The sequence below is a fragment of the Tachypleus tridentatus genome, chromosome 7 (assembly GCF_004210375.1).
Source record: "Tachypleus tridentatus isolate NWPU-2018 chromosome 7, ASM421037v1, whole genome shotgun sequence".
NCBI classification, from domain to species: domain Eukaryota; kingdom Metazoa; phylum Arthropoda; class Merostomata; order Xiphosura; family Limulidae; genus Tachypleus; species Tachypleus tridentatus.
This window is the reverse complement of record NC_134831.1, coordinates 141,034,701-141,051,664: the sequence shown is the minus strand read 5'-3', so window position 1 is coordinate 141,051,664 and position 16,964 is coordinate 141,034,701. Positions and strand designations below refer to the sequence as shown.

The following is a 16,964-nucleotide window of genomic DNA, read 5'->3' as shown; positions in this document are numbered from 1 at the left end:
GGTGGCATATTTCAACTTTTCTGCTTGGTAATAATTTATGCTAGCTAAATTTATTTCCTGTCAAACATTTTTTTACTTGTATATCGACAAAGTAATGCATGACATTAGATATAAAGAAAATCGCTTGTGCAGTTAAAAACAATATCAAAATGCACTGTGGTTATTCTTGTCTAAACAAAGTGAAATGTAACAAAACAAAATATCGTTCGCATAAGCTGTCAGTGAAACATCACAGTAAATGGGAGAAACTGTCAGAAGTCATGATGTTACAAAATTTAGTTTCGACAGATTTCTATGCTCTCTTCAGTTTAACTAGTTAACAGCTTCTGCATGACAGGAGATGTTGGAATTAGACAAATGTTTGATAAAACAGCTTCCAACGATTCTTCTTTTTATGCAGTTATCCATTTTTACATAAAATTATTGTTGATTTCCAATTGATTTAGTGGGCAAAATCTCTCACAGAAAGAAAAATGGTATTGCTTGTTTTACCATATTAATTATCTTTATATATATATATATTCAAAATATCTTCTGTCGATATTTTCTGCGGTTTTTTGCATAATCCTTCTCAAAGGATTGACATGGTATAATACAAGCGCCGAGCTTAAGACTATACCACCTTAAGATAAAAACAACAACATGAAATTCCGGTCATCAGACTCAGAAGGTCAAAAAACGAAATTTATGTAAAATTGATAATTACACTAAAATACAAAAAAAAAGTTTCCTCAATCTCAACACTTCCTGAGACCACTTCAAGTCAAACAACTTTCTGACCGCCCCTGGGGGAACAACGGTAAATTTACAGACTTCCAACGCCAAAATTCGGAGTTCGATTCCCTAGCATAGACAAAGTAGATGTCTTTACTTAAAAAAAACAAAAACAAAAACTTCCTAACCTCCTCTGTCCTTAAATAAATTCGAAATTTCGGGTTCACGTAGATATTGTTGACCAGTTTTCCTACCAGATAATACTAAAAGGACACATGTGCATGTCAAAACTAGTTTCTCTAGTACTAGGACTTTTGATAATTTGTTCTATTTACTGTAAGAACTCGTGTCATAAGACAGGACTGAGATAGCAGCATTTAACACACTCTTTATGTCAGTATTCTCTAAATAATGACATAAATTTATAGCAATATAAAATAACTACAATCGAAAATGTAACGTTTTATTTGGTCGAAAACGTTGGTAGCCCTCTTCGTTTAAACTGAGACCCGGCATGGCCATGTGGTTAAGGCACTCGACTCATAATCTTACGGTTGTGGGTTTGAATCCCCGTCACACCAAACATACTCGCTCTTTCAGCCGTAGGGACGATGTAATGTGACTGTCAATCCCATTATTTGTTGGTAAAAAAGTAGCTCAAAGTTGACAGTGGATGGTGATGACTAGCTGCCTTCCCTCTAGTCTTACATTGCTAAATTAGGGAAGGCTAGCGCAGATAGCCCTTGTGTAGCTTTGCGCGAAATTCAAACAAACCAAAAGCATTTAAACTATTTGCTAAGTAAATATGACGTCATTTACGGTGAAGACGACGCCATTGTTACTATTTATACATGTCTCTTTACATCAGGGGTTCTTAACCAGGGGTGCCCGCACCCCTAGGGGGTGCGAAGATGATTCCCAAGGGGTGCGAGGATGCCCATGAATAATTAAAGCAAATCTATATTTTTACATAAGAGTATGCTTTATATTTTTAGCTTTTTTTATATTTAAGTTTCCAGGGGGTGCGAGAAATGATTACTGATTTGAAAGGGGTGCAAACACTGAAAAAGGTTAAGAACCACTGCTTTACATACTGAAGTAATCACATATCACATGAAATCATTACAAGTGACAAATTACAAGAATAAAGCACCGTCATGAAAGAATTTTCCCATTCATGCTGATCGAGCTGGTAAATACAAACGCCAAGGCCGAAACTATAACTCATTTTGGAAGTGAAAGATACGCTGATAAGATACAGATACTATATACAGAAAGACAGATAAGAGACAAACTGAGAGAGGCCAAATGAGAGTTCTGGCGTTTAAATTTAAATAACATTCAAGATGATAAAATAGTTTCTGCGAATTTCTGTAAATTGCTCAAATTTTGAAATAGATAGTATTGCAGAGCAATTAATGAAAATTTCGATTATTAAAGTAAACATCGAAGCCGAAATTATACGATTATTTAGTACCTACATTTCGATTCGATTAGCACATAAGAACTAAAAACTGTTTGTGTGGTCACTCACAGAGAAGAACGAAGAGACGCTGTGTTCTATAGGGCTAACAGAAAGCCCGGCATGGCCAGGTGGTTAAGACAATCGACTCATAATCCAAGGGTCGCGGATTCGAACCTTCGTCACTCCAAACATGCTTTCCATTTTAGCTATGGAGCATTATAATGTGACAGTCAATTCCATTGTTCGTTGATAAAAGAGCAGCCCAAGAGTTGGCAATGGGTTGTGATGACCAGCTGCCTTACCTCTAGTCCTACACTGCAAAATTAGGGATAGCTAACGCAAATAGCCCTCTTTTAGCTTTGCGCGAAATTCAAAACAAACAAAAGCTGACGGAAAAAAAAAATTATATTTCTTCTAGATGTTAAACTGTGTACGAAAAATAAGAATTATTAAATAAAAAAAATTACGTCTGCGAACTTTTTTACTGTATTCTTTTTTTTCGTTATTTTCGTTTCCGGCAACGTCAGCTAGTCGAGTTAATTTATTTCATTAGCTAAGAACTGCAAGTACATGCAAGTCATGCCACTCTCGTGTTTGTCGCTCTGGAAGAGCCTTGAGGCAATGCAAGTAGAAAAACAAGCTAACCTGTTCGAAATGCAGCTCTAGGATTGCATGTCAAATAAAGTGTTGTTAGTTGTTTGAAACAACGTGACAATTGCTTCACAAGCGCAGCCGTCCCTAATTTAGCAGTGTGAGACTAGAGGGAAGGCAGCTAGTCATCACCATCCACTGTCAACTTTGAGCTACTTTTTTGCCAGCCCGACGTTTGGAAAAGTTCACCATGCAAAAGTAGCAATTGCTTGAGTGGTCAATGGGTTTACGCCAAATTCTTAAAATAGCGAACTTCATGGCTCTCTTTTCCCCTCTGTACCATCCTGCAAAAGAGCAAAATAAAATTATTATGAAGAATAAATTTATTTCATTCACAACTAATGTGCAAGAGGTTCATACAAAATATTTTATATGTGATATTTTTCTGTACTATTGAAAATTTAAAAAAAAATTAAAAGATATTCAAATTTTAAAAGGTCTGAAATTTGTATAATATAAAATCTTATTATTCAAACAAGCAAAAATTATCCGTTTTACCTTCTAGAGTTTTCTCCAGTGCTCGCAGGTAAAATGAGGTACCCAGGGTTTGTCTTGATACCCGACAGGCATGTCGAAATATGTCTTGTTGGCTTCACATATTTTAGTAGATACTGTCACAGAGTACCTTTTCGCTCTTGTCTTGATAAATTGGCCACATACATAGCAGAATGGGTCTAGAGAATGCTTGCAGCTTCTTGATGCCATCTCTGATAAAATCAGATAGGTCTATGTGTTCACTTAGGCAGCTAGAACTAAACTGAAGTGGTGAGTGGTGAACTTCTATATATATATTACTATGGAAAGTTCTAGAAAATTTTAAAAGGTTCTTGAAAATTCTTGTAAGTTCTACAACATTCTAGAAAGTTCTTGAAAATTCTTGTAAGCTCGAGAATATTTTCTATCAGCTACTCAGTACTGAATCTACCTGGAATGTTCTGGAAAATGGGTAATTTTTCAAATTTCATTACTCAGGTCACAAAAGCAAAGTTTAGAAAATAACTCTTATTGCCTAGGAACATGAAAAAGTAAAAATTTTGTTACATAGTGTTATTAGTCAAATGTTCACTATTGTTAGTCAATCTTACAGGATTAACAGTGCATTTAAATTGTATTGTTATCGTACTCACTGAACATTTCAAACGCTCTATATTTTCATCATTCAGTAAATGTGACAAGATTAACCTCGTGTTATTTCATTATGTACAATGTCTGATACTGTTATCACGTGATTTATCAGCTACGAAAAATAACAAAATTGATTTCTTGTATTGTCTAATAAATGTGTATTTAAGAAAAGAGGCTCTTTAGAAAGTGTTTCAACAGAATAGTTTCGAATTTTGCATTTTACGTTAACGTCACACCACCTTTTCAAAACAGAACTATGAAATATTCCTACCATTCATCGTGGTTTCATACGGCCCGCTGAAAGAACTGTGAGAAAATCGAAATGTTCATATTCCAGTTTAAAAATAATTTCAGTTGTAATTGGAATTGATGAAATGGTAGGTTTGTTTTCTTGTTGAATTTCATGCAAAACTACACGAGGACTATCTGCGTTAGCCGTCCCTAATTTAGTAGTGTAAGACTAGAGAGAAAGCAGCGAGTCATCACCACACACAGCCAACTCTGGGGCTACTCTTTTACCAACAAATAATGGGATTGACCGTCAATTATATCGTCCCCAGGGCTGAAAGAGCGAACATGTTTAGTGGAACGGGGATTCAAACCCGCGACCCTCGGATTACGAGTCGAGCGCCTTGACCACCTGGACTTGCCGGACCGAACTGGCTGGTTTATTTAATAAACATTCGAAGTAATAAATCCCAAAAACAATTAGTTTATATTCAAAAGATACAAGAATTAATCTACTTTCTTCAAAAGTTAAAGTTCTAATACCTGAAATCTATGTTACATAATATTATTAATAATTTCATTAAAAATTAATATTTTTTAATTTACTGATAACAAAATGTTGAAAACATTTTCAGATCAACCAATCAGATCAAGTTTACAATATTTCTCAAAATTTCATTCCACTTTCTCTGAATCTATACGAAAAAATTTCCTAAATACACTCCAAATACTTGTGTGTGTTTTCTTATAGCAAAGTCACACCGGACCATCTACTGAGTCCATCTAGGGAAATCGAACCCCTGATTTTAGCGTTGTAAATCCGTAGACTTACCGCTGTACTTACCTTTCCTTGATTCGACCATGTATAGTCTAGTTGATTTCCTGTTGCTGTTTTCCAAACTCCAGGGATTTTTATTCGTTGAACTTTGATTTCGGATATGCACGAATATGTATTTTGAATAACATTAAATACTGACTTCTGTCTAACATCAGTGTTTATATAGCCAGCATAAGGTGAGAGAATAAGCCCTTGGTGATAATTCAGACTTAAGAAACTTTTTTTCTTAAAATGTAAACAAAAGATTCTATTGCTAGTGTAAACAAAAAAATATACTTATTTGCCTTACAACTCTTTTGAAAGAAAATATAGCTATAACCAAAACTGATCCATCAACTACATAAAATATGATATTTTTATATATTGCGTCAACCGAGTTTATAATATTCCTCTCAAACCATAAATCTACAGATAGGTAAATGTGTTTAACCATCACTCAAAAAAAAATGGTTTAAGGCTGTAGTGTAATCTTATCTGTACATATATTTATCGCTTAGAACAAGTCATAGCGTCTTAAGTTGAATATGTCATTCAGTTTGAGCCAGTCTTACAAACTTGATGATTCATATATAATTTGTTGAGAACAAGGTGTGATCCTGACAAAGCATTAATATATCTCACAATCACCAGGACCTTCTAAAAAACAAACTGTAATTCTTTTTTGAAGTTTAAAATATTATTTGTGACACCTACTTCATACGTTTAAAATCACTTAAAAATGTTAAAATTAGTTTAACATAGTTCGCAAAGCCCAAGTCACAGTCTTTTGACATGTTTATCGTGACTGTTAAAAGCAGAGTAATCGATTTTTTTATTTTTTGAAGTTTAAAAATTCTATAACCTCTTCGCGAAGTTAAATTGTACTTTACTCGTAAAATGGTTAATAACCTGAATTAACTCACAATATCGACTGAACACTTCGTTACAATTATATGCTAAAATTATTACTATTATTGTATCTCGGAAAGGTAGCATAATAGTTGATGACGAGAAATCCACTTGAAATAAAAATGTATCTTGGAACGGCTGCTATGGGTTTAACCACTTTTATTGATAAGGAGAGAACAACGTTTCGACCTTCCTAGGTCACCTTCAGGTTTCTCAAAACGTTGTTCTCTTTTTATCAATAAAAGTGTTTAAACCCATAGCAGCCGTTCCAAGATACATTTTTATTTCAAGTGGGTTTCTTGTCATCAAGTATTACTATTATTATATAGAGAATATATGTAAGTCCATACATACATATATATATATATATATATATATATATATATATATTCTTCATAATATCAGGGAAGACATGTAGGTTCAAAAATCAATTAAAGGAAACTAAGAAGATATGTCACTTTTGGCACTTTGGAAAAAATAGAATTTATTTATCAGGAAAAACTGGAAATCAATTTACCGTTGATAAATAAAGATCTATCTTTCGGCAGCACTTTGGTCTTAGGGTTACTTAATTTTGTCTTTTATTTATACATGCGTGACCTGGCGTGTGATTTAATTTACATCTTTGACGCTACTGAACTGTTTGTTTTGAATTTCGAGCAAAGCTACACGAGGGCTATCTGCGCTAGCTCTCCTTAGTTTAACAGTGTAAGAGTAGAGGGAAGGCAACTATTCATCAATATACATCGCTAACTCTTGGGCTACTCTTTTACCAATGAATAGCGGCATTGACCGTCACATTATGATGCTCCATGACTGAAAAGGCGAGCATGCTTGGTGTGACTGGGATTCATATCCGCAACCCTTGGATTACATGTCCATCGCCCTAACCACCTGGTCATGTCGAGTCGACGCTGATTAAAATAATGTTTTTATACTTCCAAGTTATTCAATTGGCCCTGCTAACAACTAAGTAATCTGTGTGTGTGTGTGTTTTCTTATAGCAAAGCCACATCAGGTTATCTAAGGAGCCCACCGAGGGGAATAGAACCGTTGATTTTAGCGTTGTAAATCCGTAGACTTACCGCTGTACAAGTGGGGGGCGGTAATTTTTGTAGATATAAGAAGTGCATCAAGGAACAAACTAGCTATATTCGTCTGATCAAAAAATGAAAACAATAAAATGTATCGAACATGTTAAAACGTAATTTGTAAGAAAAACGAAAAGGCATTTCAACCTAAACCTTTAATTGCATAACCATACGCGCAGCCCAGTGGTACAGCGGCGTGTCTTGTTACGTATCATAATTTATTTCGGCCGAGTCTCCGATTTATTATGTTACCTACGTTACGTATTACTATTTAAAATAACAAAAATTTTAATTTGAGCTTCGTTAATATGTATTGAATCTATGATTTTTGTCAACAAGATTGATACACACAATTTCTTTTTTTAACACAAATATATTTCAGTATACAACCAAAAAACAACACAATTTATAGTAACGTTTATTACTAATCGCCATAACAAATAATGGTTTATATACAAGAGTTTTGCAAACTTACAAAAAATACCGAAGCTTATATTCGGTCTATTTCATCGACGATTCATGTTCACGATGAACAAATTAATTCTGAGTTGATATTATCACACACCCCGCTTAAGCTAGCTAGCGTGGTTGGTCTCACACCTTTACAAACTGTCTTTTCCCGGCGATGATCTTATGTCCGAAGTTGAACGGTTTGTAACATTCGAAGTCTATAAACGTTCCTGTTCAAATTCTGTAGTTTTCCAAGTAATAGGTGTTAATCACAATTATAGCTTCCCAGACCTATAGCACACTGACTAGCAATAATAATAATATTTTTCTCTTGGCGCATCGATTTTTATACACCAATTACTCGAATTATTAACAATGACCTTGCACGTTTTTGTGAACAAATATTGATTTTTCACTTACAAGTATTCTCTACAAAGTTCGAAAACAAGCAGGGACTTTCGCAATCAGGGGCGTAGATTTTTTACACCCGATGGGGGGGGGATGATTTTTGCAACCACTTATGGAGACTGTTCAATTTGCAAATTGGTAATCTTTGAGTACGTGAACCTGAAAGCTGTAAACATGCAATCACAGAATAACCTTGTTGCCACGATACTTACATGTATACTTAGGCCTACTGACTGATACTTACGAACTATCGTTTAGATCGAAAAGCTTAGAAGCGCGCCTGTATTAAAGATATACATTTCGGCTACTGAAAAAGCCTACATCTAGGCCTAATTATGTAATTCGATTGGTAAAAACACGATAAACACAAGAACAAACACAATTTGTAGGCATGTGATGCAATAAAACAATTCAACAGACCAAACTGTAAGGGGGATGATTGTATGCACCATACCCCCACCTAAAATGAAGGGGGGTGTATACTTCCCATTCCCGCCAGGATTTACGCCCGTGTTTGCAATACACTGCCAACAATATACGTCACAGGCAAAAAAAGAAACTATACAGAAACAAGCTAAGGCACTAAAATAAACATACAGCGGTACATCTGTAACAGTCTTCAGACTTACAACGCTAGAAACAGGGTTTCGATACCCTTTGGTAGACAAAGCACAGATAACCATTGTGTAGCTTTATTCACAACTACAAACAGATATATACAGTCTTGCAATGACTCTACTTTCTTGAACTTCTCACATGTTCTTCAGTAATTTCTTTGTGTTGAATCCAAAAATGATATCAATTTTTTTCATCACGTACAGGTTTTTCACAAGACACCACATGTACCTTAGCATAATTTAAGCACTTTCATTGAAATCAGGTTACATTTTGTTAGGCTTAAAATGTTGACAACCACTAGCTATAGAATTCTCTACATCAATGGCGACGCGAGAGTCTCATTGATCTTCCTAGAACCCACAAGAAACATACCGCCAGCTTTTAAACGGTTTATATGTTTCTTGTGGGTTCTAGGGTTCAAAAAATGTGTTATTTTTCAATATTATATGTTTGTACATGCGCTATGACATTATACTTTTCTTTTTATTATTATTTATTCGTTGCCATGACAACAAGGTGTTGTGTAAGTAACTCAAATGTATTCTGTTGTACCTACAGTAAATTTATTGTAAAGAAACAATGGCAAAACATTACAGAATTCATCAAGGAAAAAAGAGTATGACGCGTATTTTGGAACAAAACGTGGAAACCAAAACAAATCATGGGCTTCGCACAAAGATTTCACCGTTTGTGTCAAAGCGTTGAAACAATGGGCTAAAGGTAAGGAAAGGCTTTGCTTATAATTCCAGTGGTTTGGCGGGAGCTTAGAAACTACGGTGATGACTATTTTTTTTACTCGTGTAACATGCAAGCTTAGAACGCTCGAAATATAAAGGCAATTTCTTATCTGAACCTTCAATATGCTGTAAGACTTGTTGCTTAGAGAGTTTAGTTAAAATACGAGCGTGAAAGTTATTTTCTGACACTTTCATATTGACTATTTCCCTGAACATCTCGATGCCGTCAACGAATAACAAGGGGAAAAAATTACATCAAGACATCAGGGAAATGGAGAGGACGTATCAGGGAAGGTGTAAACATCAGCATAATGGTTACTGTTCGTTATTAAAACGAGATGCTCCAGACGCAATACATAAAAGAAGGACTACAGCAAATAGTTTTGAAATAAAAGACAAATCATGATGCATATTTGTTTGACATCAGTGTTCTTCCGTATTATTCAGTTTGTTTGCATATTTGTTAGCAGACATAATAATAAAAAATATTCATTGAGGTAAACAAAATAATAATTTTATCTAAATAAGAGTTTTTTTTTCTTTACGATTTGTAAAAAAAAAATCCTTACGCGATAGAAAAAGAAATGGAATATAATTTCGAATATCGTCCCCATGGCTGTACGGGGAAGTATGTTCAGTGACGAGAGTTCGAACCCGCGACCCGCAGATCGTGAATCGAACGTCCTAACTCTAGGCCTTGAAAAATATATATAAAATAAAGTCTTGAATGTGTTTTTCTTTTATTTTATTTTCATAAAAGCAAAAAACTTACAGTGGGCTCTGTAAATACCCAAAGTAACCTTAAGCAGCACCAACTTACACAATGTGAGAACTATAATTAGGGGGTGGGTGAATCTTTCCACACTAAAAACGTCAATGCTAAAAAGTGTGGACATGTAATCTGTTACCATTAGGAGTATAATAAAGAAACGCATTTCGAGTGTTTGGTAAATTAACGACTCAAACAATTTCAGCCAAACTTTAAAATAAAGGACCGTTTACACGGGAAAGATGGCTGAAAATACTGGAATCCTAAAGATGGCACTCGATTTGTCAAACTCTTCTGTGCAGTTACAATGGAATCTTATGCTTTGTTATGTCTGAACAATACTCATGCACATTAGAAGATATGTTGTGTTTTGTTGTTGTTTGTAATTAAGCAAAAAGCTGCTCAAAGCACTATCTGTGTTTTGCCCACCACGGGTATCTAAATCCGGTTTCTAGCAGTATAAGTCCGCAGACATACCACTGTGCCAATGTAAGACAGAGGATCTGTGAAAATTCTGTAAAGGTGTATTGAACATGATTGATTATGTATCTTTTTTCTTCCTTAGGTGTTAGTTACTTTTTACAAGAAAACTTACAGCATCATATAATAGTAGGTAGTCATGGTCACCAGAAAGAACACGATTGATAATGGAGGATCTAGTTCTATGAATAGCAAGAAACTACATTGATCTTGTAAGCTGTAATAGGGATTCCGATGGCCGATGAAAGACTTAGACAAATCCAATACAATAGTGAAAGTCTAAAAAGTAAATCTGAAAGTCTGAAAAGTGAATTTGAAAGTCTGAAAAGTAAATTTGAAACTCTGAAAAGTATATTTAGCAAAGATGTACTACAAAAATAAAAATAAAGTAAAGAATGACAAAAACACTTATTTAGTTACAAGTACTACGATATTTCTTATAGTCAAGTTCACGGGAAAAAAAATGTAAAAGGGTATAAATAAAGTGTAGGAACTTCGGTAACTAATAGTCCGAGAAAAAAGAAAAAACAACACATTAGTGTATGAACTTCGGTAACTAATAGTCTGAGAAAAAAGAAAAAACAACACATTAGTGTATGAACTTCGGTAACTAATAGTCCGAGAAAAAAGAAAAAACAACACATTAGTGTATGAACTTCGGTAACTAATAGTCTGAGAAAAAAGAAAAAACAACACATTAGTGTATGAACTTCGGTAACTAATAGTCTGAGAAAAGGAAAAAAAAAACACATTATTTAAACATAGTAGTAAAAGGATCTTGAAGAAAAATAAAAATGTCAACCGTCTTTTATTTTTTACAGCAAATATATAAATAATGTAAACAATTTTAATACATAAGGAAAGACTCCTCACTAGTACAGCGGTGTGTCTACGGATTTACAACGCTAAAATCAGGGATTGGTTCACTTTCCCTCGGTGGGCTCAGCAGATAGCCCGATATGGTTTTTCTATAAGAAAACACATATAAGGAAAGTATTGATTATGCTGTTTTTGATTATTTATTCCTCTTGTAGTGTGTTAAGAATTATTTTCTGTAAAGAAGTCTGGTTTTTATAATTTTTAGCATTAAAATATATCAATCATTACATCTTCATAGTGGTTTTTATTTGTTTGTTTAAATTATAACAAAAAGCTTTACAATGGGCTGTCTGCGCTTGTCCACAAAAGAGGATCGTTCCACAAATTTAAGCATTGTAAGCCGGTGAATTTACCTCTGAACCTCTAGAGAGTAGAGAAATAGTAGTATTTATAACTGTGTAGTGCAAGGATGTATTATGTTTTGTACCCATTTACGTCCCAAGTAAAATTTTCAAACTTATACAGCGTTATTGTTGTATTTCTGACACTAGGATACTCTACAGATCACGCATTATAACAGAATCGACTTTCTTTTAAAGATAATGGTTGAGCTTTTCTTTGTTTGGAATTAAGCACAAAGCTACACAAAAGGCTGTCTGTGCTCTGCCCACCACGGGTGTCGAAACCCGTTTTTTAGTAGTGTGAGTCTGCAGACATACTGCTATGCCACTTTGAGATAGGGGGCAGTTTGAGCTTTCATGTAATTTCAAGGAGCGGTAACATTATCAAAGAATCTCATTAATTCACATGTAGCAAAATGATAAAGCAACAGCAGTTTTGTGTACATATATATATGTGTGTACATACAACTAGAATAAATATATTAAATTTTATAAAGACAAATAGTTTCAAGGTGACACAGTGTAATTTACTTAACTCTATCAGTATTAATTATTTATTTATTATTTTATTAATGCCTCTCGATTCCATGAAGGAACATAGAGCCGCAATCGCTTGCGGATTCATTAACAGGCTGGTTTTTTAAGTGAGTAGAATTTTAGCCTACCGCACAACCCCCAACCAGGAGGAGAAACCTTAGCCGTCCCTAATTTTGCAGTGTAAGACTAGAGGGAAGGCAGCTAGTCATCACCACCCACCGCCAACTCTTGGGCTACTCTTTTACCAACAAAGTGGGATTGACGGTCACATTATAACACCCCCACGGCTGAAAGGGCGAGCATGTTTAGCGCGACCGGGATGCGAACTCGCGACCCTCGGATTACGAGTCGCACGCCTAATGCGCTCGGCCATATCAGTATTAATATTCCTTAAAAATATATTCAATGTATGTGACTTGTTACTGACTATGTCGCAGTTTTCCATTATGTTGTTCAATCTTTATAAAATTAAGTGTAATAGTCTTAACTAATGGTTTCGGCTTGTTTTCGGTTATAGCAAACTAATATAATTAGTCAGAGGTTGAACTTGCTGTTTTTAACGCAGTCCTTCCTTTTAACTTTGTTTACTTAACTCTATGAGTATTATTCTCTCTAAAATTATGTGTATATATATATACAAAATGAAAACCACTGTAAGGTGGAATGCTGTTACTTAAACTCGAATTATCTATATAAATAAACGTCAATACTTTTCTTTCTTAATCAGCACCAAAATGATGCAGTGATATAGGATGACACGAAGAAGGCCATGATAGGGGGTGGAACGCCATCAAATTTCGGATAAACTACAAAACCTGACACAGTGGTAGAAGAAGATATGAAGAAGGTGGTGAGGGATTTGAACCCCCCAGTCTAATTTCATATTGATAGAATTCTTGAAAACAGTACGTATTTATTTTCAGCATTTGTACTTTTATGTATTTTCGTTGCATTTTTAATGTTTATTATGTTAAGAATAAAAATGTTCTATCCTTCGTTAGAAACTTTTTTTATTTCACTGGTTCAACGAACGGACGGGTACCCCAGCTAATTTCACAATATAAAAAGGAGCGTGTTTTTGTATTGTCTTTATACTTGTAATTAATAACTCTTAAGCGAAACGATTACAAGTAGATGACATGTAAGAAAACATTGTTAGTCAGAAGTGCTCTCAAGGAGTTTTGTTTCCAACCTTGACTGCTAGTGTCTCGAACTTCGTAAGACATGCATGTTTTGTGTGACATTTCTTTTTTAAAACTAGTCACAACAGAGTAATAAGAATGTTCTAATTATCAAAACACCTTCCTCGACTTATCGAAAGACTTCTGCCATCGCATGTTTAATTAAACGCATCTGAGGAATCATGTTCAAATCATGACATTATATTTACAATCCAGCAATTAATTAGGGTTTGTTTGTTTTTTACACTGTATCTTCACAAAAAATAGAGTGCTTATAACTCCAGAAACCATGCTAAAAACACAAAAATTTGGTAGAGTTTACGGGTGACGTTTATTTAAATATCTATGCCATACAATAGCTGTGTCAGAACTCCAGAAGTAATGCTAACGTCACATATATATCATAATCCAAGGATTATTAGAGACATTTACTTAAAGTATGTATTTTTACTAAACAAAACATCGATGAAACTTCTTTAAAGATCCATACTGAAACCAAATAATTTGCCAGTTATTATTACGGTTTTTACTTACAATACTTCTTTACTGTAGATGAAAATGTATTTTTTCTGAAATTGATTAATACAATAAATGATAACAATTGTTTAATCCAGTTGACACCGTGACAATTGTTGCTCACACAGGTGATGATGTAAATATTGTCAAGACCATTACTATGACCACCGTAACCTAGACGGCCTGGTTATTTCTAGTACTGGACAAAGGGTTTCCTTAGTATGGGGGCCCGGCATGGCCAGGTGGTTAAGGCACTCAACTCGTAATCTGAAGGTTGCGGGTTCGAATCCCTGTCACACCAAACATGCTCGCCCTTTCAGCCGTGGGGGGGGCGTTATAATGTGTCGGTCAGTCCGTCAGTCCCACTATTTGTTGGTAAAAGAGTAGCCCAAGAGTTGACGATGGGTGGTGATGACTAGCTACGTTCCTTCTAGTCTTGCATTGCTAAATTAAGGATGTCCAACGCAGATAGCCTTCGTATACTTTTGTGCGAAATTCAAAACCAAATCAAACCAAACCAAACCTTAGCACTGGATATGGACTCAACATGAGTAGTTAACATAGTATTATACACTCGATTTTGCTATCCCTCGTAAGTTCGCAGAAGAACATCGGAATTGTTCTCTGTTATCATCTCAAGATTTCCCGGATGTTCAAGGGGCAAAAAGGAATATTCTTGAGCACCAAAGACGGAAATATTATTTCTGACTAAACAAGGACGCAAGAACTGGGCATAAATTTCCTGGAATGGGTAGAGAAATTCGCAAGGTTTAAAATATACATACCTATGATAAGGCAGTCCAGACACTTAGGCGCCACTATACTATCTGCAATTTATCTGATAGACCGCAGCCAACTGGTAAGTGAAGTTTGTGCATTAAAAAAATTATTTTGATCGTAGTAAGTAAGAATGTATTACTTATTAACTGGTTTGGTTGGAAACTATGTAACATTTGGTAAAAAACTATGGAAAACATTTAGCTAAACCAAAACACAATTATGTTTTTATTTGGTTTCACTTGAATTTCTATATTCAATTCAATTTTCTTGTACGTAATACTTACAGAGTAATTAGTATAGATGTTTACCGTAACAAAGCAACCGGAATTTGTGTAACGTATATTAACGTTAGCTAATTCCAGATATTTTATCATAACTGCAGCTAGAAACTGAATGTAATAAAACTGCCTGATTTTAAACTTTTGATTCAAAACTAAATTATTTCGAAATGAAATACTTCGTTAACGTATATTAATTTAAATATAAAACATACATAGAAACTGTACAACCAGAGAACTTTGGATTGTTTATTCGTTTTGAATTTCGCACAAAGCTACTCGAGCACTATCTGCACTAGCCGTCCATAATTTAGCAGTGTATGACTAGAGGAAAGGTAGCTAGTCATCCCCACCCACTGTCAACTCATGCGCTATTATTTTACTAACGAATAGTGAGATTGATTGTAACATCACATCGCCTTCACGGCTGAAAGGGCGAGCATGTTTGTTGTGACGGGAATTCAAACCTAAGGATTGGAGAGAGCCTTGGAAAAGTTAAATATAAGCAATTAATCAAATATTTCTTTATAATCATTAGCTGTTGTTTTAGATTATTCATGGAATATTTGTTTCTATAACAATGAAAGTTCATGAATGGAAGTGAGTTGTGAGCCTGGTAAGAATGTATGTTTTTCTTATTTTGGATCTATGGATAAATAAACATATAAAGGAAAGGCTTCTTTTGAAAATATCACTCTGTGCCTTCAATTATAAGTTGCAACTTCTGGGGTTTTGAGACTTTTTTGTAATAACAATAGCGTTATTACAAGAAAAACAAATGTACATACACTCTAATAAAACTAAAATTAAATCTCTCCCTCCCTTTTAACCTGAAGATTTGTGATGATATTAGTGAAGAATATTAATCAGGTTAGATTTATTAAATATCAAAAAGTAGCAAAGTTATAGAAAACATACCGTGATATTGATAAGTAATTACTTTTTGTTTGTATAAGAAACCATGAAATCCGGTATGGTCCTGTATGCAGTAGCATTGGTTCTTGTATTCTGTTTCATTTTAACTGTGTTTTCCATACCAAGGAGCTACATTTATCATCGTTCATTTTTTTGCCAGTTAAAATGGGAACAGGTAAGAGAAATTTTGAACATTAATTGTTTGTTTGTTTTTACATTTGTGATAAAATGTACGACTAGTATTTCTAGAACTGTCAAATAAACATTATATATATAATACTAAAATGTTTGCGACATAGACTCAAATTGTACATTTTCCTCATGAGTACAACAACCAGTGGTGGATCATATGAAACAAGTTTTACACAACGCAAATTTCCACCTTAATTTTTTTTCCATTTACTATTATAGTTTCTTAATATTATGTTCCTTTTTATATATTAGTGCTCTTGGATTTCAAAGTGCTGTGCACCATACAACTGTGTGTGGGGATTATGCCGATAAACAAATGAACACGATTTTCGTGTGCCATTTCTGACGAAGCAAAATGTTCACTCTGCAAGACGTGAAACGAAGATGATTCATAACTTGTTTTAAAATCCTTTTATTCAGTGATCAATATTAATCATTCAACTAATTCTTCCGTACATTTAGGATGAGACTTTTTTTTTTATTGAATTAACGTTTGTAAATCAAATTATTACATTGTTTCAATGTTCTCATTCAATAAATAAGCTTTGAAACGTTAAGTGGTTTCTTTTGAATCCAGTCAACAACATGATGCAATTTGATTAGGAAACCAAACTTATCCAAAACATTGTTCGTGAACGTGTGCGTTTATAAAATAAAGCATGAAATCTTTATTTTTAAAAACAAGGCACATTCTATAAAAATATGCATCAGTATTTAGATTAAAATTTATAAATAGTTTATTTTGAATTTTTATTCATAAACTCATAAAATGTCTGTTCAAATTACATTTCTATTCAAAACAAACACAAGAAATTGTAATTTCAAAAGGTTATATTTTTTTCAGTACAAAGACTGCCCGAGCGCGCTCTAGTGGTAAGTGTGG

The 16,964-nt window shown here is 34.3% G+C and overlaps 1 long non-coding RNA gene across 1 annotated transcript in view; it reads left to right on the top strand.

Annotated features, from left to right (window-relative positions):
• LOC143256754 (uncharacterized) overlaps positions 1-16,638 on the top strand; it is a 46,851-nt gene extending 30,213 nt beyond the window's left edge. The window contains exons 2-4 of the long non-coding RNA XR_013031465.1: positions 12,947-14,775; positions 15,931-16,064; positions 16,334-16,638. This is a non-coding gene — a long non-coding RNA (uncharacterized LOC143256754). The remainder of the gene's footprint in view (positions 1-12,946; positions 14,776-15,930; positions 16,065-16,333) is intronic.
• The last annotated feature ends 326 nt before the right edge of the window (positions 16,639-16,964 follow it).